The sequence below is a fragment of the Protopterus annectens genome, chromosome 14.part0 (genome assembly GCF_019279795.1).
Source record: "Protopterus annectens isolate FY-2018-M chromosome 14.part0, PAN1.0, whole genome shotgun sequence".
Lineage (NCBI taxonomy): Eukaryota > Metazoa > Chordata > Ceratodontiformes > Protopteridae > Protopterus > Protopterus annectens.
The window spans coordinates 747,291,416-747,315,963 of NC_056748.1; positions in this window are offsets into that span (position 1 = coordinate 747,291,416).

Here is a 24,548-nt window from a genome sequence, read left to right on the forward strand (position 1 = left end):
TACCTTTCCACACATCATCTGTCTTCAGTTTGTCTGTCAACACACTCCTAATAATGATGATGTGGAGAACCCATACTGTATCCTGCTTTTTACTTCCATCAAGCATTCTTACATTTCAGTGCTGTAAGCCTTTCCCACTGATGTTACAAACTTGTGTTCAGCACTCACTTTCACACAATTTAATGTCCTTATCCTGATGTTTTTTATAGGACTGAACACAATATAACAGAAGATACAGATAGATTTTTAGGGAGCAGGACAGCAAAGTTCAAGGAATTATCTTGAATGTGCAGCATAATGGGCAATCAAGAATTCACCCCGGGACTGGCTCCTGTGTCTCTGATGGACAGAAGCAGTCAGTAAATCACCACCTGTATAAATCAAATTTGTGGGTCACATTTGGGTTGCATGGCTAGGCTAATAAAGGCCCTAGCAGTTGTTAACCTAGTATATACCTATGAACCTATGATACTGTGTATGTTTTAAAAAAACTTGGCTTAAATAACGTTGTAGTTGTTAATTGGCTGTTACAGTGTCCCCTAGGTTTTCTATAATTTAGCACACTAAAACAAACAGGATCAGTGGTGGAGTGGCAGTATATTTCTCAGCACCACTGCCTTTGACCATAAGTTCAGTGTGGGATTACTGATCCCTTTCATTGTGTACTGGGTACAGGATGAAGCTATGGTTTCTTCCTCATCTACTGTTCAGTTCTTTACATGAGGATGTTCCTCCAGGAGTTTAAAAATGTCATTGTTAGTTCAGTGTTTGGATTCCTGAACTATTAATATTAGGTGACTTCAGCATGCAGGTTGTGTCAAGGAGTCTGTTGCCTTGGCTGACAAATGTGTTTGTATTATGAAGGGATTCGGATTTGCTCAGGTAGTTGAAAATTTAACTATGTCTTTAGGATCTGCCTTAGAATTGAGGTTTTAACTTGGTGTGAATTCTAGCTTAGTTATGGACCCAGTCTCTTTGGCCGCTCACCAAGTTTTAGATTCCTGGCAAACCTTCCTCACTTACAGCCTCCTGATTGTGAATGTGTGGAAGGCATGAATATAGATTCATTGTAATCCCTTGATGTGACTGAGTAAAAACAGATTCTAAAAGCATTACCCAACACAAAACCAGCATTACAGAAAACTGCAACTACCAAATGATAAACACATTATAAATGCCTAGAAACAATCCCATCTAAACACTTCTACCCTACAACCTACATATAAACAAAGGCCTCCTTGCCTGCCTAATTTTATATATACTTCGTCCAATGTTGCAGCAATATCTACAAAAGGAAAGCCACCTACCACACATATTTGACCTCATCTAGATCAAACATCTAACATTTACAACATTTTGCTTGAGACATGTTGATCTATAGCTGGTAGATTATTCCCATAGTTCAGTCTTATACCAGTATCCTCATATGAATAACATACAAAAATTACACATTTCCATTGGGTCACCCTTTTTTAATGTTTCATTCCCACAACTGTCTAACATTATTTCAGAGTCCTTCCTCAGTAGTATTCTCTGGCATTGCCTTGCCCCTCTCCAGCTTACCCTCATGGACTAGGGCTGTACAAGCATGGGACATTTAGTGTACATAGTCAGGAAAGTGGATGAAGAGGGGGCAGGGTATCTCAGCGCCATAATATCCTGACAACTGTAAAGCACTTTTTTGTATGCCTTATCCACTGTCTTGCCCAATGTATAATATGCATGCCAGCACTACGCAATCAGAGCTCTTGATATCTGACAAAAATTGTTAGTCCATGACTTGTTAACTCTTCCTGTTTCTCTTTCCTTGGGATAGTTGAGGTGGCAAGAATTCATTCACTATCTGACAGCCAACTCCTCAGGAATCAGGTTCTCTAATCAAACCTTAGTCTTCTGGGTCACTGTCTGATCTGTAACTCTCTGCACCACTGCTTTCTTTTTGTATCCAATGGAAACAACCCAGATGAGTTGGGTTCTTATCAGTTTGTCAAAACTACAGCAGTTCGAACACCAAATGATTATCGCGAAGCCGAGGAACACCAAATTCTTTCCCAGGGAAAGAATTTGGTGGGCCGTTTCTTTGGCTTTGCGATTTTCAGCACTGTGGTGGAAAGTTACGGGTCGGGTTCAGGTAAGTGTGCGATTGTGCGGACGTTAGGGTTAGGGCATGGGTTAGGTGAGTTAGGGTTAGGGCGCAGGTGAGGTGGGTGTGCGATAGTGACAGACTTTAAGGTTAGGGTGGGATAGGTGAGTTAGGGTTAGGGCGCGGGTAAAGTGGGTGTGTGATAGTGACAGACTTTAGGATTAGGGCAGGATAGGTGAGTTAGGGTTAGGGCGTGGGTCAGGTGAGTGTGTGATAGTGACGGAAATTAGGGTTAGAGTTAAGGTAAGTGGATAGATAGTAGTGTATGTACAGTTTAGTGTAGGGTTAGATGTAGGATTTTAAGTGCATGTGTGTGGATTGCTGTTTTTTTGGTATGCTTGTGTTGTGTGTGTGTTTCTTGGAACATCGCTTTTTTTCCCTGGGAAAAAAGTTGCTGTTCTAAGCCTTCGATGGTTTTGCACTTCGAGGTTAGAAGTTTAAACATATGGTGTTCGAACTTCTGCCATTTCGTTGAAGTGATATAGACCTGATGAGTTCACTACTGCCTTACCATAAGATTCACTGTGGATTTGCTTGCCCGAGTGCATGTGCATCCTGCTTATCATGTGTGACCTTGAGATTAGGTTTGATGTGCATTAAGCTTTTTTTTGTTTTGTTTTAGTTAAGCAGAGATTGAATTAACCATTGACCAGAAATTTTGTTTTGGGGATTGACATGGTATAAATATTAGTCTGCCCAACCATCTACAGTGCTTGTCTTCAGATGATATGTCCACGTGTTTTTGCAGATACACTTGCATCACTGTGTTCTGCTTATGCTACCATGATAAGCTCAGCGGGATACTTGTAATTTTCATACACAGCTTCTTTCATGATATTGCCCTGTGTTTCATTTGTTCGCTTATGATGAACTCATATCTCTGGCTTCAAGCATGTGACCAGACATTTTTTGTTTCATCCTACATTCCACTTGACTGGCTATTGCTTACTTTGATGCACCAAGTCAAATTATTTTTCCTATCATATTTTGAGGCTGGAGAAATGTGTTATCTTTAAAGGAGACATTGCTTACTCCTATCTTAGAGATCTGTACTGTAAACTTCAATGATCTAGATACCTACCATCCCATTTCTAACCTACCTTTTATAAGTAAGGTTATGGATAAACCCATATATTCATACCATGGTTCATTAAAGGAATACAAAGGTTATTATCTGTTTCAATCTGATTTTCTCAATAGCTGTAGTACTAAGGCTACCCTTGCTAAGGTAATACATGTATCCCAGTTGTGAGATAAAAGGGTGTTGTTCAGTTTGCGTCATACTCTGACCTTCCTCAACATTTGACATGTTCAGCCAAGGTGTCTTTCTGGAGCACCTTCAGATTTTATTGTGGGTCTGTGGTACCATACTGAAAGGTTTTCCCTCTGAATTTTGAAATGCTCATGCAGGATAGTGTCAGAAGTAAAGTCCTCTTGTTTCTATGGTCTTACCTTTTGTATCCCACAGGGCTATATTTGACTTATTGACGTTTTCCTTGTTCATACTTCTCTTGGGATAACTTACCGGAGGGAATTGCCCTTGTAATCAATGATACGTAGATGATATGCAGTTATATCTTTCTTTGTCTGTCTCAGAAGCAACCATGGCTATGCTTGCCACACTGTGGAACTCACTCATTTGCACCTTAGCCTCTGTGTTACTATTGGAAGGCCAGACTGAACTTTTTAAGAAAGGTAAAAGTTTAGTGTTGCCCTGATGACAAACTGACACCTAAGGACCATGTGCCAGCTGTAAAGTCACTGTACTGTTATCCAAGGTATGTATTTTGTTTGAAGCACCAACTTTTCCATGACAACCTCACTATGGTTGTCCATTATCTCAGGCTGGTTACTTCATTTTACTTTATCTATGGCTTCCTAACTCTGAACATGACCATCTTCATTTGGTATGGAACTCTGAGCCTTGATTACTGCTTTGACTACTTTTAGGAACTTTGTATTACAATCATATTATCCCAGGTTGCACAGTGTGCTAGTGCCTTACAGTCTGGTATTGAATCATCTTTAAACTTCTGTTGTTAGCATACTTAGCCCTTCATGCTCTAGGCCCCCTTGCCTGCATTCTGGCAAGGTCATTGTACTCTGTCTGAAGCTTTTGGAGGTTCCTGTTATATATCTGCTATTCCTCTGGTCTTCAGACCTTTCCTGTCTGACTCTGTACATTTGGAATCTCATCCCCCTTAATGATTGAAGTCTGCCATGCTGACTGGCTTGAAGAAATTCCTCAAAGCTCAAGTGTTCTCCTTGACTCCTGTCCTTCCATGATACTGCTTTTGTTGTATTCTGATAAGAATGTTTTACTGAGCTTTGCACAGAATGTATAAAGTCATTTTGTTTTAAACCCCACCTGCATCCTGGTTGCATACCATACAGGCTGTTTTAGATCATGTTAGATGCTGGCTGTCCATCATTACCCACCCCCCAATTGTTGGTATTGTCAATGAATGAGTTGATCTTTTTGTCTTGGATTCAGCATGATGTCTGACACAAACTGAAGGCACACAACAGGAATGGTTACCATTAGTTAGTCTTTTTTTCTTAACAATCCTTTGCCAGCTGATGTGTTCTGAAATGGGATTAATTCATACTGATAAGACATTCTTCTTATAAAGCCATACTGTTTCCCATCTGCTTGGCAATTTGCTTTTACGAATTCCACCATCATACCATGCATAATTCTTTTCATAACCATTTCAGGTATGGAGGTCAGTGAGGCAAATCTATGATTAACAAGGAGCCTTTTTTGCCTAAACTAATTGCTATTGCCATCTACATTCCTCTGGTTAAATGTTGGTCTCCTATAAAAAGCTGCTTATTTTTTCCTATAGTTCACCAAACACTAGTTCCACCCATCTCAGCTATCAGTCCCTTATGCCCTACTCCACTTAAGCCTCCTTGTGTTCTTTATCTTCCATCTCCTTTCCTTCCCCTCTTTCAATAACTTTGGCTTCTTTCTCTTCCAAACAGGTACTCTCTACCTTCCTGTTGTTATGTACCTAAATGATGAAATCATTCAGTGCATTGGACTGATTTTATGTTTCTATATAACTCCTCCTCATTAATGGAATCTCCAGCTGTTTTCATGTGATCCAATGCATACTGCTGTGCTCATTGCTTGTTCCTCTAGCTAATTCCCTGTGTCTGTCTGTCTTCTTGACCTGACAGATGACCCTAGATGCCTGTTTCCTATCCAGTTGTTATAGTTCCTTTGTTTACTACCCCAACTATCAAACATCAAATCTACCCTACTTTTACTCCTGAATAGTCCATCTTCACCATTCCTTCGGGATAGTGGCTACTTTGCCTTAGACATTTTTTATTTTTTTTTTTTGGTTATACAGGTGCTGTATCCCTAGCTCATGCCTTTCTTTCTGTACTCTTAGTTTCTGTAACAACACTAGTTCTTCCAACCACCAGTATTCTTTTGACTTGAGATTTTCAGCAGCCTGAAGTGTACCTTTTGGTAATCCCATTCCTCTGTCCAGTTACTTGTCTGAGTCTTGTTATGGGAATCATTAATTACATTGTGACATTGTCAGTGCTATCTATTGCTTTCATTATCTCTGCGCTGCCTCTACTTTTGTGTTTGTTAGGACAGGATGAAAATAATTAGGTTTCCTTGTCACACCCTCACTTTCTGCTTCAAATCTACTATCGTCAGAACTTTCACCATCAAACTCTTTACCATGAGAGTGGGAAACACCAAGTGTATTACTCAAAAATTATGCTATACCATTATCAGAGCTATTTATTGCCTTATTCTCAGTTGTTCCATGTGAGGATGGATGTATCATTGTTGCTCAGGCAAAAAAAATCTCTTGGTGTGGAATTTGCTCATGTACAGTTGCTCACTCCATATAGGAGCAATTTGTTTGTACTCAAGTGTATTCCTTTCTAACCTCAGCCTTAAGACATAGAAGAATTAATTCTGACTACATCCCAGACAACTTACTTTTCTATTAGTACCAAGGGCATATGAAGGACCACATGGGGGAGAACGAGCTTGAGTGACCAATGCCTGCTCACTCATCATTGGGGGTGGTTGGAAGTCTCTGAAGCCACAGCAATGCCAACACATGGAATTGGCTGGGTTGGCTCAGCTGTCAATGCAAAGCTCTGCTTTGTGGAGGCAGGGAAAGGAGTAAGTATGTATGGGATCATGCATGTCTGCTCTTTCCAACCAGGGATGATTTGGCTTCCCAGACAGGAATGAATGGCCCACAGGGCTCTCACCAAACCATGGATGTTTGGCTGTCACCCACAGTGAAATAGGTTAATTAAGTGAAGGTAAAGGAGCCATTGGTCACATTCTGGAGAGGCAGATTGGAAAGTATATTTTTTGTTTGGTCTCTGTGCTCAAAGCATCACAGTGAAAGAGTGAGTGAGACGAGCTTTATTTCTGTTTTAATTATTTTTCTTTTCTATGGGTCAGTGACATTGGTGTTAGAAAAATAAAGAAAATGGATGAAAAGGACTGAAGACTCCCTTACAAAAAGCAATTTCTGAATTGTACATTGTGCTGTATTTGTTTGATTACTGTGCAGCCATGAATACATGTGAGACAAGGATCTGTGATCTCAGATTGTCATTTTGAAACAGATTTTGCTGGGTATTCATGTTTCTTGATAAGAAATCCAAAGGAATCCTACCTTATCCCTGTTTTCCTTAATTTTACCCTCCTTAATTGCCTTTTGCAATCTGGAAATGTTCTATTTGCACATAGCTGGTGGTCTATGGACTGTATTTAGCCTGCATTTGAACCTTCTCTCTCTGTCTGTCTGTCTCTGTCTCTCTCTTGGTTTTGGCTAGCATATATCAGTTGTTTCTTCCAGTTCTACTTTCTTTACCTTTATAGATTATTTCTTTTTAGCTTGCACAACCAAAACGTACCCCACCATTCTTTACGTTTCTTTAACATCATGAATCTTAGTATACCATACACCACATACCATAGTCCATAGCTCATGTTATACAGTGGCTGCAGTGTCAATGGTTCCTTCTGGAAGGACAGCATGCTTATGTTTCATTTTATTAGTTAGCCTCCTAGTGCTACACAGCATGATTCAACATTGTCCCCTTTCCATCTTAGCCTGATGCCCCAAACCCCATTCTTCTTAAACAACCTTTCCATCTGTACTATGCTTAGTGCATACATCTGATTTATTACTTTAGCTCATATGCTCCATTCACATCTGTGTGCCAAGAACTATCAAGTAAGCTTGCATTTACACCTTTCTGCTTGCACTTCCACCCCAATCTTCTTATTAATATCCAAAAATGGCATCTCTTTCAACCTCTTGACACTATGCTCAGGAATTATCTTTTAAAGGATAGCACCACCAAATGCTAGGTTTTAGTGACTGGTAATCACTTTTGTTCTATCAAATGCACTGTGTATCAGCAGCCATCTTCGTAACACTGCTTTGTTGCTAGTGTTCTATGGTTATGGACTCACAGTTACCAAAAGGAATGTTATCTTACAAGAATCACTAGTCTTAGTTGTGGAAACTAATCCTGTCTGCTTCCTAGAAAATTCACTTACACGATACACATCCAGCATTTACAGATCTTTCAATGTGCAGACATTGAAAATAGAAACCAAGACCCTTGAAAAGTAGGTACATCCAGCTAAAAATCTGGACAGCTAATTAACATAAAATTTGAATAAAAAATGAACTCTTCCCACTCCCAGAAAGAATATAGGATACTACTCCAAAATATGTTTAAAAACAGAGAGTGAGAAAACGATGGAAACATATAAGCACATTATCAAAGAGATACTGTAAAATACATAGACTTTAATAAACTGTAAAGCAAAATTCTACCATACAAGTTCAATTATTCCTGCTTCAGAAAAAGGGAAATGTGAGATGCATGTCCCCTTTCTTTAAATTTTTGTTGCCACTAGAATGTTGTTTATGTAGTTTTGTTTTCTGTACACTAGATCATTTCAAAAAATCACATGTGATGAGGGGGATTCAGAAAATTGTGTGAAGGGGTAAACAAAGCCTGAATATGGGGCGTACCTCCAAAAAAGAGAGACATCCTGTGTAATAGAAAATCAGGTCTGGAAATAGGAATGTTCCACAAAAATAGTGACAATGACCATTATATTGGGCGACTTCAACTACCCAAACATAGACTGGGAGCATTACTCTAGCTCCAACACCCTAGACCAAAGGTTCCTAGAATTTATAAACTCAAATGCTATGGAACAACTTGTTAGCACTCCCACAAGAGGGGAAAACATACTGGACCTGATCATCACCAACATGGGGACTCTATGCTCCAGACCAGAAGTGTATCCCTCACTGGTAAGATCAGACCATAAACTAATCTCACTGGATATTCACATCCCGACCCCACCCCCTGCCCAGAAAACCACAGTGAAAAACTTATCTAAAGCAAATTTCACACTCCTCAAAACCGAGGTGGAATCCTTCAAAGCCCCCGGGCCTGTGGAAAATACGGCCCAGACCGCAGAATCCTTTATAAATGCATTCTATGAACACCTTCAGGAATGCATGGATCATGCAATCCCAAATAAAACCAAGACCCAGACCTCCAAAGGCAGACGTCCTGTCTGGTGGACCCCAGCCATAAACAAACTATACAATAGAAGGAGGAAGCTACTAAATGATAGAGCAAAATCCCAAAAAGGGAAGGCATCACTGATCAGTATTAGCAAAAAACTACGGGCACTCATAAAATTGTCTAAGGCCAGCTTCGAGAGAAAAATTGCACAGGACACTAAGGATAATCACAAGGCTTTCTTTAGTTATGTTAGGAACCTGGGTGGTAATTCCCAGATATGCTCAGAATTAGTCCAAAATGACAAAAATACACGAACCCACAGACATTGCCAACATCCTAGCTGACAGGTTCAGCGCAAACTCCCCCCCCCCACCAAAAGGGCAAATATCTATCCCAGCAGAGTGCTGCCCCCCCTGACATCTCAGATGCTCAGGTAAAAGCCGCCCTCTCCAAAGCAAAAAACACATCATCAATGGGACCAGACGGTGTCCCGGGCTGCGTCCTATATGAACTCCAAGAAGAGCTAAACCCAAACATAAAACTACTGTTCAATCTCAGCCTTACTACAGGATATGTGCCCAAAGAGTGGCGTACAGCAACAGTGGTCCCTCTCCATAAAGGTGGTGCCTCAACTGATCCTGGAAACTATCGCCCCATAAGCCTGACTAGCTTGGTCTGCAAAGCTATGGAAAGGATCATCATGGACCTCATAAATAAAGATATTGGGGACCTACAGACACTGGATCCTACCCAGTTCAGCTTTGTTTAGGGCAGATCCTGCCTCTTAAACCTGGTTGATTTCTTTGAAACAGTCACCAAGGCCATTGACGAGGGGAAGGTGGTGCACACAGCCTACCTGGACCTCGCAAAAGCCTTCGATACAATACCCCACTCGGGCATTATAGATAAGCTCACCAGCTTAAATATAAACCCCTATGTCACTAGATGGATTGCAAACTGGCTCAAGGACAGAACCCACATGGTTAGATTTGCTGGAGCCATGTCAGACTCCAAACCAGTTACAAGTGGTGTCCCACAAGGCTCAGTCCTGGGAACTCTCTTGTTCGGTATATATTTCTCAGAGGTACAGGCCAACACAGAAGGACTGTGGCTGACCAAGTTCACAGATGACTGCAAACTGGGCCCATAATCGACTCTCCAGCCAACACAAGCATCCTCCAAAAGGGCCTCATAGAAACAGACAACTGGTGCCAGAGCCATGGCCTCAAGCTAAATGCCAAAAAGTGTATAGTCATCCCTTTTGGCAAAAACAAAGTGCCCACAAATTACCACATAGGTGGTAATCCATTAAGTACAGAAGAAGTAATTAGGGACCTGGGGACCCAAGTTGATAGCAATCTCTCATTTGACAACCACGTGGCCAAAGTGGTTAGAAAAACATTTTATATAGCCCACCTAATCATGAAGGGATTCACATCTAGATCTGGGGAGGTCATCGTGCCTCTTTACTCATCCCTCATCAGGCCCATAATTGAGTACAATGCCCCTTTTGGGATGTACGTTACCAGACACCTGCAGCAACTGGAAAGACCCCAAAAGTACCTCACCAAGAAGATCAAAGGGCTCAAACAGATGCCATATGCTGCCCGGTTAAAGAAACTCCAGCTCTACTCAGTGGCATACCGCCTGTTCAGAGGCGATCTGTGCCTGACGTATAAAGCCATGTCCAACCCGGAATTAATGGACATGCTGCACCTCAGAAAATCCAAATCCCATCGAGCTACGCGCTCAAGAGACTTGAACCTCAGCACTGAAATAAATAGGACATGCTGGAGGGACAGATTCATAACCCAGAGGCTCCCTTCACTCTGGAATAAAATCCCAGTCCAGGTTAGGCAGAGTCCCTCATTGACTCTCTTCAAGAGGAATCTTGATGAGTGGATGGGAGATCGTAGGTTTACCCCGGGTATCACTTCTGTGTCACTGTTAGACAGAGGCACAGTATACTAACCTCGAAAAAGGGCATAGCAAAATAAATTTAAAATGGGTGGTGAAAGCCAAACACATTCTGGCTAGGCTTATAAATGCCCTAGGGCAGATAGCCTAGTATGAACCTATGAACCTAAATGAGAGGTCTGCCAGCTTAGCAGAATAGGATATTGGCAGTGAATATATTGTACAGACACACAACAATGATATGCATTGTTTTTTGCTCACTATAAATGAATGCAATACTAAATGCAAGTTACAGTATTCTGCATTAAATAATACACTGCAGCCTACTTCACAGTATATTTATCCTGAAAATACACATCTAGCACAGTAGCCTATACCTTACATTACTGAGCAGGTACACTATTGCCTGCGCTGATCACGTATAGATATTAATGCACGGGAGTGCATGTTATACATGTGTGCATATTATTTAAATTATCTTAACATTTTCATGGTTGTAAATTCAAATAAATCAATATCTTTTTGATTGCAAATCGAGTATATTCTTTTTGGCTTTGATAATGAGAATGACATCTCTGGTGAGCCCAAACTTAACACTTAGTTAAAAAAGTAATAAAAATAAATCCTAAAATTTTCATCTCTCTTCCACTCACAGAAATGAACAACAGAAAGATATATATATATAACTGGATGTTTCTGTACCTTGCTGGCTGTTGAATGTTCAGAACCCAGACAGTGCAGACCCACTGCTGTTATACTCTTTTTCATTTAATTCTGTACAAAGGACTCTGTTTTAGCCACAAGATCTAAGGGGTTCTCCTAACAGCGTAATTGGAATCTACCATCTAAACATAGAACTTCTGTTCCAGGTTTTCCCTCCCCAAACAAAACCTGGCCTGACCTAGGGACATAATTAATACCTCCCTGCCTTCCTTCATTGTAATTAAATGTATCCCAGCCATCAATAGCAAAGGACAGAAAAAAAAGCTAACCAAAAAAAAAAACAGAAAGCATATCTCAGAGGTGAGTGTGATAGAGTTACGGCAGTGAGCAGCTTGCAAACTGCCTTCTCTTTGATGAAGTAACATTTAATTATTCCCCAGATGAAAGGGATCCTCTATTGTTTAAAGCTAATTTGTCCCTTTTGGCTAGCTTTCCCTCAGGCTAGCTCAGGTTTCGGCCCTCCACAGCCCTCTGTGCTGCCGGTCACTTAATATTTGAACTCTAGGAAGCTTGGGGAGCCACCTTAAAGCTATGACAGCAGGACAATATTTTATCTGTCTAAATGTTGTTGTTGTAGTACTGGGAACTGCTGGCCTCCCTAGATCAGATGAAAAAGAAAGAAGTTCTGACCCCACAGCCCATTTGGAAAGGACCTTAATTTTTTTCTCTCTCTCTCATCTTTTTAATAATTATATTTCAGAAATTCAGCAACTTGATGATTATATTACATGTCCACTGCCTGGTAAAGGTGAACTCCACTTCGGTCACTTTATTTTTTAAGTGAAAAACAAGTGATGACTGCTTGTTTGTGTAGTATGTCACATGTTTCCTTTGTGGAAAGCCATTGAGATGAAGCCTTTGGCAGAAACTGATATAAGAATGTTTCTTTCTCATGGCTATGAGTTTAGAAAAACAAACTCTTTGAGTCCCAAGTGATTTGAGTGTTTTATTTGTGAAGCCCCACACTTGTGGTGAAGGTGTTGTTTATTTTCATAAGAAAACAAAATAATGCATAAACCTGTCTGTTTCAGTCCTACTATATTTCTTGAAGTCAATAACCTAAAAAATTACTTAACTTCCAGAGACATGGGCTGCCTTAAACTATAAACCAAGGGTTTAACTAAAAAATATCTCGGTTTGAAAAAGACTAGAGTACATGCCAGGAACTCTATCCCTGATACCAGCTGATTCCTATGACTTTGCTAGGGCCACCATACTGGCCTTTTATTTTCATACCTGAACAATCTTTATATATATATATATATATATATATATATATATATATATATATATATATATATATATATATATATATATATATATATATATATATATATATATATTACTCAGTGAGTGCATTATGCAATATTGATTACTATAAATATTGCATTATGCAATACTGATTACTATAAATAATCATGATACATATTTATTATATTTTTATGAAACAGACTTGTAGTATTAGTATGTCTTTGTTGCCTATATCTAAAGAATTGCTACGCCATTTTTTTTCTCTTTTTTAATAGCTTTTTTCCCTGGGATTCCTCTGTAAAGGAGACCTACCCAATAGGGCTAACCTTGTTAATAAAATATAAAGTACGATAAACAAGTAAGGTTTATTTTTGTTTACAATTTCTTTTTCTCTTCTTATTGGATTTGGACTTCTGAGCTCCTGTACCACAACCAGCCTCTTACCATATGGTATATATGCAGGGTTAAAGACTAATTATAATAAACAGACAAGTCTGTGACTACACCTATCAGAAGCATTACCAATACCTTCATTTGTAACTGGAGGCCCATTCTGCATTTACTAACCACTAGTGTCTTACCTTAGATCCTTTAGCTTACAACAGCCTTGTGTATTTATTTTATTTCACAATTTTTAACTGAGCATAGAGTGGTTTGACACTTCGCCCTTTCCTCTTTTCAAGTCCTATGAACAAATATCTATGGACCAGGCTGATCAGCACATAGCCCTGTGCCCAAGCACTGATATATAGCAGAATGCTTTACATGTGATTTCCTTGAAAGCAGATTGTACTTCACCATTCGCATTCCTTCCCTGGCAGTGTGCTGGTTTCATTTTGTGGTTATGACGTAGTATATGATGTTTCATGTTTTTCTAACACATGATAAATGCTTAAGCAAGTGGGTTACTTTAGGCCAGCACCACAACAAAAGTGGCTAAACAAGGCAGCATAGCATTATTTATATGTGTAGTTATCCTTGTAAGTTGACCATACAAACTGTATCTGCATATGTCCCTGTACTGACAGGTACTAAGACAGACTTCAGAATAGCTGTTACGCTATAGTTTTTTCACATACTGATAAACAGAGTTAGTAAGCCTACAGCATTCCCATTAGAACATCTTGTATACATAAGCAGGCATGCTTACAGGACCACAATTTTCACTGAGTGTAGATTCTAAACACAGACCACTGACTTAACACTACTTTTTAATTTTTCCAAAGAATGGCATATTATTATAATTTCATCATAATTATAAAACAAAAAACTCGAATCATGATTATATCTTTGCTGCCACATTGCCTAGAATGTGGTCTAGTGAAACATGGTTGTGTCTTTCTGAAACGTATTGTAGTCACACATGCTGTAGGCATTTTCACAGTAATAGTGCTTGTTCTATAGACTGAGGGAAATGAAGAACAGTGGTATTAAAGTGACAGTGCCTTCCAAGCTCTCCTTAAATGACGTTCTGTGACTGATGTGGTGTGAAATCGCCAAACCACACATTTGGTGAGCTCACTCAACCATGAAGCATATTGCATGCCACTGATAAATTACACCAACTAATTCTGTGTCTAAAACTACTTAAAATCCCCTTGTTTTAATGCAGATGTCAGCTCCCTGATGGAGAGGTTCTTTACTGACTCAGGAGGAGAATACTTCTTGGAAATGAATAACTGACACACAACACTTCTCATCCCAAGTGGTTGCATAGCACAGCTAAAGTGCTAATTTAGTCATTTTATTTGCAAGAACAGTACAGGTCCCGCACTGTTAATGAAGAAATGCCTTTTATAACTGCAGTTATGTAAGAATAAAAATTACATTCGTAATGCTGAATTTGATTCTGTTTTGCTATCGGCTGCCTCTGTTAGTGCAGACGTATTCAACTTACAGTATTTAGTCTGCTATTTAAATATATTATTTTGCCTTTATGACTACACAAAACTGTTTTTAGTAACATTGTTTAGATACATATATAAGTGCTTAACATGGTTTTAAAATATGCAAGAAAGAGACAAAGTTCTGAAAAAATATAGAGAGAAAGTTTTGGTAAGAAAGATTACTGTTTCATAGAATAACAAATAGCTAAAATCCTGAAAATGATACATCATTCATGATGGATATTTATTGATACTACCTGGCAATAAAATAATAATTTCTGATTTTTTACCAGATTCATTTCATATCACTAAAGCTTGTTTCAGTAAACCAATGGCTGCTCAAGTTTTGTTTTTTTTTTGCAATTCTTCTTGCTTACCATTCCAGATGAAAACTTCTGTTGTGTTTAAAGAAAATGTTTGTGAACATGAAAACACATCACAATATTCTTCTACTATATATGTCATTAACTGTGGTATTATATAATAATACAAAAAAAAAAAAACATAAAACCCACAATGTTTAGACAGGCACAAATGCCTTACTTCATAAGTGTCTCAGTAATATATATCAGGGCAGTGTAGGGAAGAGGCAGATGGGAAGGCTGATATCACAGTCCACTCAGAGGCAAAACTCCAATATATTCGGTTAATGAGGGGTGAACTAAGAGTTCTGGGACAGATGTTCATACAGGGATGATTCCCTTGCATGAATACCATAACGTGTGAAGGAAGTAGCTATGCCGTTATCGTTTAGAACACCATCGCACATGCCTTCACACCATTCATGGAGTCTGTCCCAACAGCTTGCTAGCTTTCATTTACATTAGACTTTATAACAGTTTTATACTGTTTTCTTTTTTTCCTCATTACTTGTATAATTTGTGTAATATTTTGTCGTAACTGTTTTGATGTTTGTTTTTATTAGTCGGGCATTTCAATTTTTGTATAATCAAAATGCTAATGTGTTACTTTTTTGCCATTTATTGTTTTTGGAACTTTTCTCCCTAGGACTCCTTTTGAAATAAGCATTGCCAAGAAGTGCTAATAAGATCAATAGAATAAAAAAATCAAAGCCCCAGACAAGCATTCAAATGCGTGAATAAAACAAGAAGATAGGGTTCCCATAACTATAATACATGTATGATTTACACACAGAAAGCTGAAGAACACTTCCACTTGTTCAACTTTGGAAAGCAATACTGACAAAGCATCAAAGTATTGCCAGCAGTAATAAAGACCAAACACAAGAGATACTAATAATAAAAACTAATGGCAGGAGTCAAGCCCACAGTAATGGCATGGTCATGCTTAGTCAATGTTAAGACTCTATTAGCTTGTTAAGACCCATTAGGAACAAACAGCCATTTCAAGGGTGGGTTGTCAGCAGTTAGCTTTAGTGTTATGTATTTCCTACCTGTCTGACAGAACTAGAGAGTTAGATACAGGGATGGGTGTTTTATATAAGTGGCCCTGGCCCATGTAGAGGGAGCAAAAGCAATCACAAACAATAATTTTTAGGGGTGTTGAAAGTGCTGGAGCTGAAATGAGGTATCAAACAAGAAGGACTGTTGAGTGGTTCATTGTTGTTTATTTATACTGTTCACTTCTGGGATTGTGGTTCTGCACAAAAGCTTTGAATCAGACCTATCAGAAGTGTATGCATTTTTCAGACTTGATTTACCTTTTTCATGGTGTACCTTTTTTTTTTTCTTTTTTTTTTTTTTTTAGGGCGGCCACAGTGGTGCAGCAGTTAGCATTGTCACATCACAGCAAGAGGTTCTCTGGTTCGATCCTCGGCTGGGGTGCCTTCTGTGCGGAGTCTGCATGTCCTCCCTGTGGTCGCATGGGTTTCCTCCGGGTCCTCTTTTTTCCTCCCACATCCCAAAGACATGCTGTAGGTGGATTGGACACTCTAAATTGGCCCTAGGTGTGAGTGTGTGCATGTGTGTGCCTTCTGTGGAAGGTTGGGTGTCGGGCTGGCAACTCGACACCGTAAAACTCCACTGACAATCATGAGCGGACAGGTGTTCTGCTGTGGTGACCCCTAACCAAGAAAAGCTGAAAGAAGAAGAAGAAGATGGTGTACCTTTATTCTTTGGTATGCACCAATTTTCAGGGTAGATTTATCCCTTCACATGATCTTGTCAATATCACCACCAATAACATAATTTTAACACTGTATAATACACAAGAAGACTTTTTTAAAATAGTTTTATTAAAATCTTCAGATTTTACACTGTGTGGTTGATAATATGCTTGTAAGATTATCACTCACAGTTTTTTTTAAACTTTTGTTTCTGAGCAGTATCCTATAATCCTACTTGAAGTAGGAAGAGTTATGTAATATTTGATATTCAACTTCAATGCTAATTAGTTGTCCAGATTTATGGCCTGATGTACCTGTTTTACAGGTGCCTTTGTGCCTCTTTTCATTGTCTACATATTGAGAGGTATGGTTTGGGTATAGATTTAAATTTATTATTTAATACACTGGAAAGGATAGGGAGGCATTATGATTTTATTTCTTTAATTTGTTACAATGGCTGTTATTGCTCTGACTTTGACTCAACCTATCAGAGTCTGATGACTTGTTACTTCAGAAATAAATTGTTTTTGCTTCTTAAAGACTAATGTTTTTTGTATTTAAACTTTTAATGTGTGTTAATAATTGCTATAGCATAAGTCTAAGCAAAAGCGCTGTTATTTACTTTTTGTTTAGTATCACATTTATAAAGCTTTGTGCCATGACACACCCAGGACATAATAAATTGTGGCAGTATTGCTAAAGTTTTATGGGAATACTTTTGGAAATTGCATATCCATGTTGTTTGGACCTATTTGGGTGGGCTACTGTAAGTCATGGATTGGGGTTATACAGAGGTCTCCTCAGGTGATCTCAGGGGGTTGGCACTGCACTAGGTTAGATTGTGGTAAGATTTGATAGCAGTGCTGTTTAATATGCAAAGTAGCATCTCTAAGCTTGTCTCTGCACAATGCCTTTGTTTTACCCAAGTAAGTTGCAGGTTTTAGTTATAAGGGAAGTTTTATAGATAACATTTACTTTCTGGGCATTTGTGCATGTTCAGGGCACTGCTAACCTCTTGATGTAATGACACCAAGAAAGACTGCTTGTGAGTGTAATGCTACAACAAAACCTAACCTACCTTGACTAGGCAATTTCAAGTATTAGGGACCTTTCAAATAACTTAAAGGCAAAATAAACAAATAAAGCAGTAGCACTCTAAACAGTTAAGTGCAAAATAATGACATAATCACTTATCTGCCAAGGATGGAGCAGGATTAACTCAGGATCCCCTCAGAGTGTAGCTTTGGTGCCAAGCAGATGGCTGTTCTGGGAAAATGAGCAGGACAACCTATTTGTATTTAGTAACAGTGTATCTGAAAAAATTCATTTATAGAACTGGGCGAAAAGTGCTTTATACAAATAAATTTATTTTGATTTAAAGTTACATCTGGAGTCCAGTCTACCTGCCTGCCTCTAACTTATTTGGATTGTGTTCATCAGTTTACCTAAGTGCAGTACTGGTATGCTGAGTGGGAACTTAATATTATGGATACATGGAAAACAGTGGGTTGGAAAGTACTTAAATAGGTTACAAAATAGGAATGAAACAGGGGAAGGACATTGGAAATAAGATTACCATAAGTGGTGGAAACCAGAGACACAGCCTTTGAAAACTACAAGTGTGGAAAAATTCAAACTGGAGCTCAAGTCCTGTGGTTAGAATTTCAGAAACTTTAAGCTTAATGCCTCAGTGTGTGGAGGAGCAGACTGAAAGAATGGGAAAAAATAGTAAGGTAAACAGAAAGGCACTGTAATGCAACTTTAAGCAGGTATATACACCTATAAAAAGTACTAAAGCACAAATCCTGAAGAAGAATTCACAGTATTGCCACTACTGCAATCCCACCACAGATTAAGGAACCAAATTAATGGAATGCAACTTTAAGCAGGTACGTACAACTATAAAAACTACTGAAGTACAAACCCTGGAGGAGAATTCACAATATTGTCACTACTACAATCCTACCACCAAGAAAAAGAGGGAAAAACTGTAGGCAACAAACTTAAGAACCTCACACAAATCAAGGCCCCTCCAAGTCCATAGCAGAAGATGCAGGTAAAAGTGCAGATAAAGTGAAATTAGTTTGCTAAATAAAAACAATAAAAGAAAAGTTAAGTGCCTTTGTCCATGCCTTGACTAGGACTTCATCAGAACTTCCATTAATTACAAGAACCAACAATTTATACTCTTGTTGTATAATCATGTGGCTCACAGTTACCAATCACATTAAACTTATTAATGGTAATTAACATCAGCATAAAGTCACTATTTAAACAATAACAATAAGAACTAATAATAATAATGAAAATAAATATTGAGCCTTGTTTGTGAAGCATAGATAATGCAACATCTAAGTCCATATGTAATATAAATAAAACATTAAAAATATATACTGTAATTTATAACTTAGCTGCCCATAATTTTAACAAACTACTTAGGGAAACAACATCATTAAGACCAGGAAATGTGCAAGCATTCAATCTACTCTGCCATAGTAGCTCCCTAGATTCCTATATATGTTCCCACGGCCCACCTCTAGGGTTAAAGGGGACCTGTTCTCAAATGAAAAAATAAAAACAATTTGTTGTACATACAATTCACCTCATGCTTATACAAAGCATTGTTTAGATTTAAATTAATAATGTCACAGTCATGTTCATATATTCTCTTGTTTAAAACATGTTTGGTTTTACCTACATAGTAACCATGAAAATAGTCGCAAAATCCTATAAAAACCACACCTTTGGTACTACAATCACAGACATAATCCAATTTGAACTAAAACTACAGGACCTTAGCTTCAAAGAATATCCTTCATGAATATATTTACAATACCTGTGAAATAACAGTCCCAAAAGTAAGTCCCAACAGGTTAGGTGAGTAGATAAATGCAAAAATATCCCTCCAAACCAAGTAGAAGGCAGCTTATATAACCAAACTGGAAGCAAAGCTCTCTTCACCCAAGACTGGACTAGACAGTCAAGAGGAGAAGGTAAACACTTACACCATACCGCACTCATCATATAGTCCCTCAAAACCTACAACACCAAAACACACACATAGAAACACAAAACACACACCTACATTTGTGGAGGCTCTCAAAAAAATCTACCCAAGCAACAGGGACCTCCAAAGCAGAAACGCAAGCAATCTCCACCCCCCAACACAACCCAAATGACACATAGCCCACAAACTCAGTGTGCCACTCAACCACAGCCCATAATGCATAACAATGTACCCAACACTCTAGTCATAGGTGACTGTATAGTCAGGCACACTGATGTTCCACTCATCAGGCTAAACAAGGAGAAAGTCACTGTCAGCTGCCTGTCAGGTGCCAGGATCTGCCACATAACACATACACTCAGGTCACTCCACAGCAAGTATAAATATGGCTCTGTCATTGTCCATGTTGGTGTGAATGACCTGAGACATACCTCCCTGGACTACATGAAAAGAGACATGGAGGAGCTTTCTGATCTTGTAGCCCAGGCAGGTATGACCCTAGCCCTGAGTAGCATCCTGCCATCACCCAGAATGATACCACAGTACAATGACAAAATGACTGACTTCAACAATTGGCTAAGCTTCTGGTGTCATTCTAAGGGGATCCAGTATCTGTCTGCTTGGGATGACATGATTGACAAACCACAAATCTTTGCCAGAGATGGCCTGCACCTGTCGCCCTTGGGATTCCGGATACTGGCTAAGGCTCTTGCCACCTCTATAGTGCCTTTTTTAGGCAAGATTCAAATGACAAATTCACTACCGTAACAGGTGCAAGCAAGCAAAATCTGAGGGTAATGCTACTCAATGCTAGAAGTCTAAACCTCAAAATGCTCTCACTCGAGGCACTCCTTAAAATGGAGAACATCAACATCTGTGCAGTGACAGAGACCTGGTTCAAGGCTCCAGAGAGCAGCCCTGCATTACCAGGCTATAATTCATACCACACCTTTCGGCCACCTAACTTGGACCAAAGTACTAAAGGCGGAGGCGTGCCCATATTCATTAAGGATATCCACACCTCCAGGCTAGTTGCTCAGCATAATGCATCTGAGATTATCCAAGTGCAACTAACTCTGGACAAGACCGCAATGCAAATTGTAGTTTGCTACAGATCTCCCACCATGCCCCAGGATTCCCACTCCTCATTTCTTGATACACTGGAAAATATTAGGGTACAACCTAACACCCTAATAATGGGCGATTTCAACTACTACACCATTAACTGGGAAAAATACTCATGTACCAAGTTTTGTGCTCAACGTTTTCTGGAATTCACAAATTCCAATGCCTTGGATCAACTTATCCACACCCCCACCAGGGGCAGCAATATCCTAGACCTGGTCATTACCAACATGGGCAACCGGTGTTCCACACCAGAGGTCAATTCCTCGTTGGTCAAATCCGACCACAAGCAAATCACCCTAGACATCCAAATTCCAGCCCCCCCCCACCCCCCACCATTAGGGAAACCACCGTAATAAATTTCTCCAAAGCCAACTTCATGCTTCTTAAGACAGAAGTGGCAAACTTCACGACACCCATGCTGATGGACAATACAGATACAACTGCTGAATCCTATACAATTGCACTTTATAAGCACTTACACGAGTGCATGGATCGTGCAATCCCTAACAGAACCAAGATGCTATCCTCCAAAAAAAGGAAGCCAATCTAGTGGTACCCTGCTATAAACAAACTCTACAACAGAAGAAAGAAACTGCTGCAAAAAAGAGTAAAATCCCATGATTGGAGGAACTCCATGGTCAGCCTCAGTAAGAAGCTGAGATCCCTCATAAAATCCTCCAAAGCTAGTTACGAAAACAAAATCCCCACTGATTCTAAAGACAACCACAAAGCATTCTATAGCTATGTCAAGAATCTCAATGGCAACACTCATATCTGCTCTGAGTTACAGCACAATGGCACTAAATATACAGAACCAACTGATATTGCTAACATCCTGGCAGATAGGTTCAGTGCTAACTTTACCCCTCTCTCATCCCCTAAAGGGCCCATCTCTATACTGGAAGAATGCAAAGTACCTGTAATCACGGCTGCACAGGTAAAAAACACACTCTCCAAAGCCAAGAACACAGCATCCATGGGACCTGACAACATCCCAGGCTGCGTTCTATATGAACTACAGAACTAACTGGCACCCCCCCTAAGTACCATGTTCAATCATAGCCTCACCTCAGGCTTTGTGCCCACTGAATGGTGCAAAGCAACAGTTATCCCACTCCACAAAGGGGGAACCACCACGGACCCCAGGAACTACTGTCCCATTACCCTGATGAGCCTGGTCTGCAAGGCTATGGAGCGTATCATCATGGAACTTATAAACAATGACATTGGTAATCTCCAACCTCTGGACCCTTCCCAGTTTGGGTTTGTAAAAAGCAGATCATGTCTCCTAAACCTAGTAGACTTCTTTGAAGTGGTCACCAAAGCTGTAGATGAGGGTAAGGTGGTACACACAGCCTATCTAGATCTCACTAAGGCTTTCGACACCATCCCCCACTCTGGAACTGTAGACAAACTCACTAAATTAGGTATAAATCCCTATGTCACAAGATGGGTTGCCAACTGGCTCACTGACCGAACCCACACTGTGAAAGTAGCAGACTCTAAATCAAACTTTAGACTAGTGACAAGTGGTGTACCACAAGGTTCAGTCCTAGGTCCTCTCCTGTTTGGTACCTACTTCTCTGAAGTACAGCCTAACACAGAAGGTCTGTGGCTAACAAAGTTCGCAGATGACTGCAAACTAGGAGCCATAATCAAATCTCCTAATGATGTGGACATCCTACAAAAGGGCCTCACTGAGACAGATGCCTGGTGTCAAAGCCATGGCCTCAAGCTCAATGCCAAAAAGTGCATTGCCATCCCTTTTGGTAAAAACTCCATACCCATGAACTACCACATAGGCGATAGTCTACTTAACACCAAAAGTGTGATGAGACCTTGGGACACAGGTGGACAGTAGTCTCTCCTTTGATAATCACATCGCCACAGTAGTCAGGAAATCCTTCTGCATGGCACACCTCATCACAAAAGGTTTCTCATCCAGGAAAAAAGAGGTCATTGTTCCCCTCTACTCATAACTCATCAGACCCATTATAGAGTACAATGCCCCTTTTGGTATGTACCTCACAAGACATCTACAACAACTAGAAAGGCCACAGAAATACCTCACAAAGAGGATTACCAGCCTCAAAGAGATGCCCTACGCAGACCGTCTCAAAAAACTCCAGCTTTACTCTGTCACATATCACCTACTCAGAGGCGATCTCTGCCTAACATACAAAGCTATGTCAAACCCAGAGCTGTTGGACATGATACACGTAAAGAAATCCCAATCCCTCCGAGCTACATGCTCTAGGGACCTAAACCTTGTCACCACAATAAACAGAACATGCTGGAGGGATAGATTCCTATCTCAGAGACTTCCCATGCTCTGAAACAAACTACCTATCTGTATCAAACAAAGCTCCTCATTAGCACTCTTCAAGAAAAATCTTGATGATTGGATGGGAGATAGTAAATTCACCCCGGGGATCACTTCTATGGCTCTGCTTGACAGGGACACTGGAAAATAATTTTCTTGGGTGGCAAAAGCCAGGGTACCATTTGGCTAGCCTTATATAGGCCCTAGGGCCAATAGCCTAGTACCTACCTATGAACCTATGAACCTCCTGTGGAAGGGGAGCTGGGAAGGATTACAAAGAGAGAGAGATGAGACAGGCTTAACTCTCAGACCCTACATTACAAGGCTTGAGGGAGGTAGCTAGTGAGACACCTGATTTTCAAGGGAAGTTGAGGAATCTGTATACTGGGACAAAGAGTTACTATATAGAGAGTAGACCCCTGAGGAAGGGCTAGAGGGTGAGAGAATACAGCAGTTGGTAGTGCCCAGAGCCTACCATCTGGCAGTCTTAGCCATAGCCCATGACATCTCCTTTGCAGGTCATATGGGTATAAAGTGTACCAAGAGACATATTATGCAGAACTTTTATTGACCTGGGATTTCTAGAGATGTAACAGGGTACTGCAAGACCTGTAAGCAGTGCCAAAATGTAGACAGGGGAGGAGACAAGGTGAAAGCTCCTTTGATGCCTTTGCCTGTGATTGAGGAGGCATTTCAGAATGTAGCTATGGATATTGTGGGGCCTCTGAGTACCTCAAGTTCCACAGAGAAGAAGTATATCTTAGTGGTAGTAGATTATGTTACCAGATACCCTGAGGCTGTGGCCCTATCCTCCATTAATGCAGAAAAAGAGGCAAATGCTTTGTTAGAGATTTTCAGCAGGGTTGGATTCCCAAAAAGAAATACTGACAGACACAGGTGCCAATTTCATGTCAGATCGGCTGGCTTCTCTGTGGAAGTACTGTGGGATGAAACACCTAAAGACGACCCCCTATCATCCCCAGAATAATGTTCTTGTTGAGAGGTTAAACTCTACACTCAAGATGATGATATAGGCATTTGCAGACCAGTTTAAGAGAGTGGGACAAATATTTGCCCCATCTGTTGTTTGCTTAAGAGAGAGGTTCCTTAGGAATCCACAGGTTTTCACCCTTTGAGTTGCTGTATGGGCATAGGGTGAGAGGACCTCTAGATTTGATTCTTGATGAGTGGGAGGGTGAGTCTGAACCCCTCAAGAAGTCTGTTGTGGCATATGTCCTAAACCTCAGGACAAGGCACAGGGAACTCATGGGCTTGGCCCAGGAGAACCTGGCAGAAGCCCAACAGCAGAAAAGGTCTGGTATGACAAGAATGCTTGAGCTTGAGAGTATGCTGTATGGCAGCAGATAATGGTTCTCATTCCTATCAGATACAACAAGCTGCAGGTAGCTTGAGATGGACCCTACAAGGTGGTAAGGAAGGTCAGTGATCTTAACTACATGGTAGAACTGCTTGGCAGGAGGCAGAGGCACAACTTGTACCATGTTAACATGATGAAGCTTTATCATGAG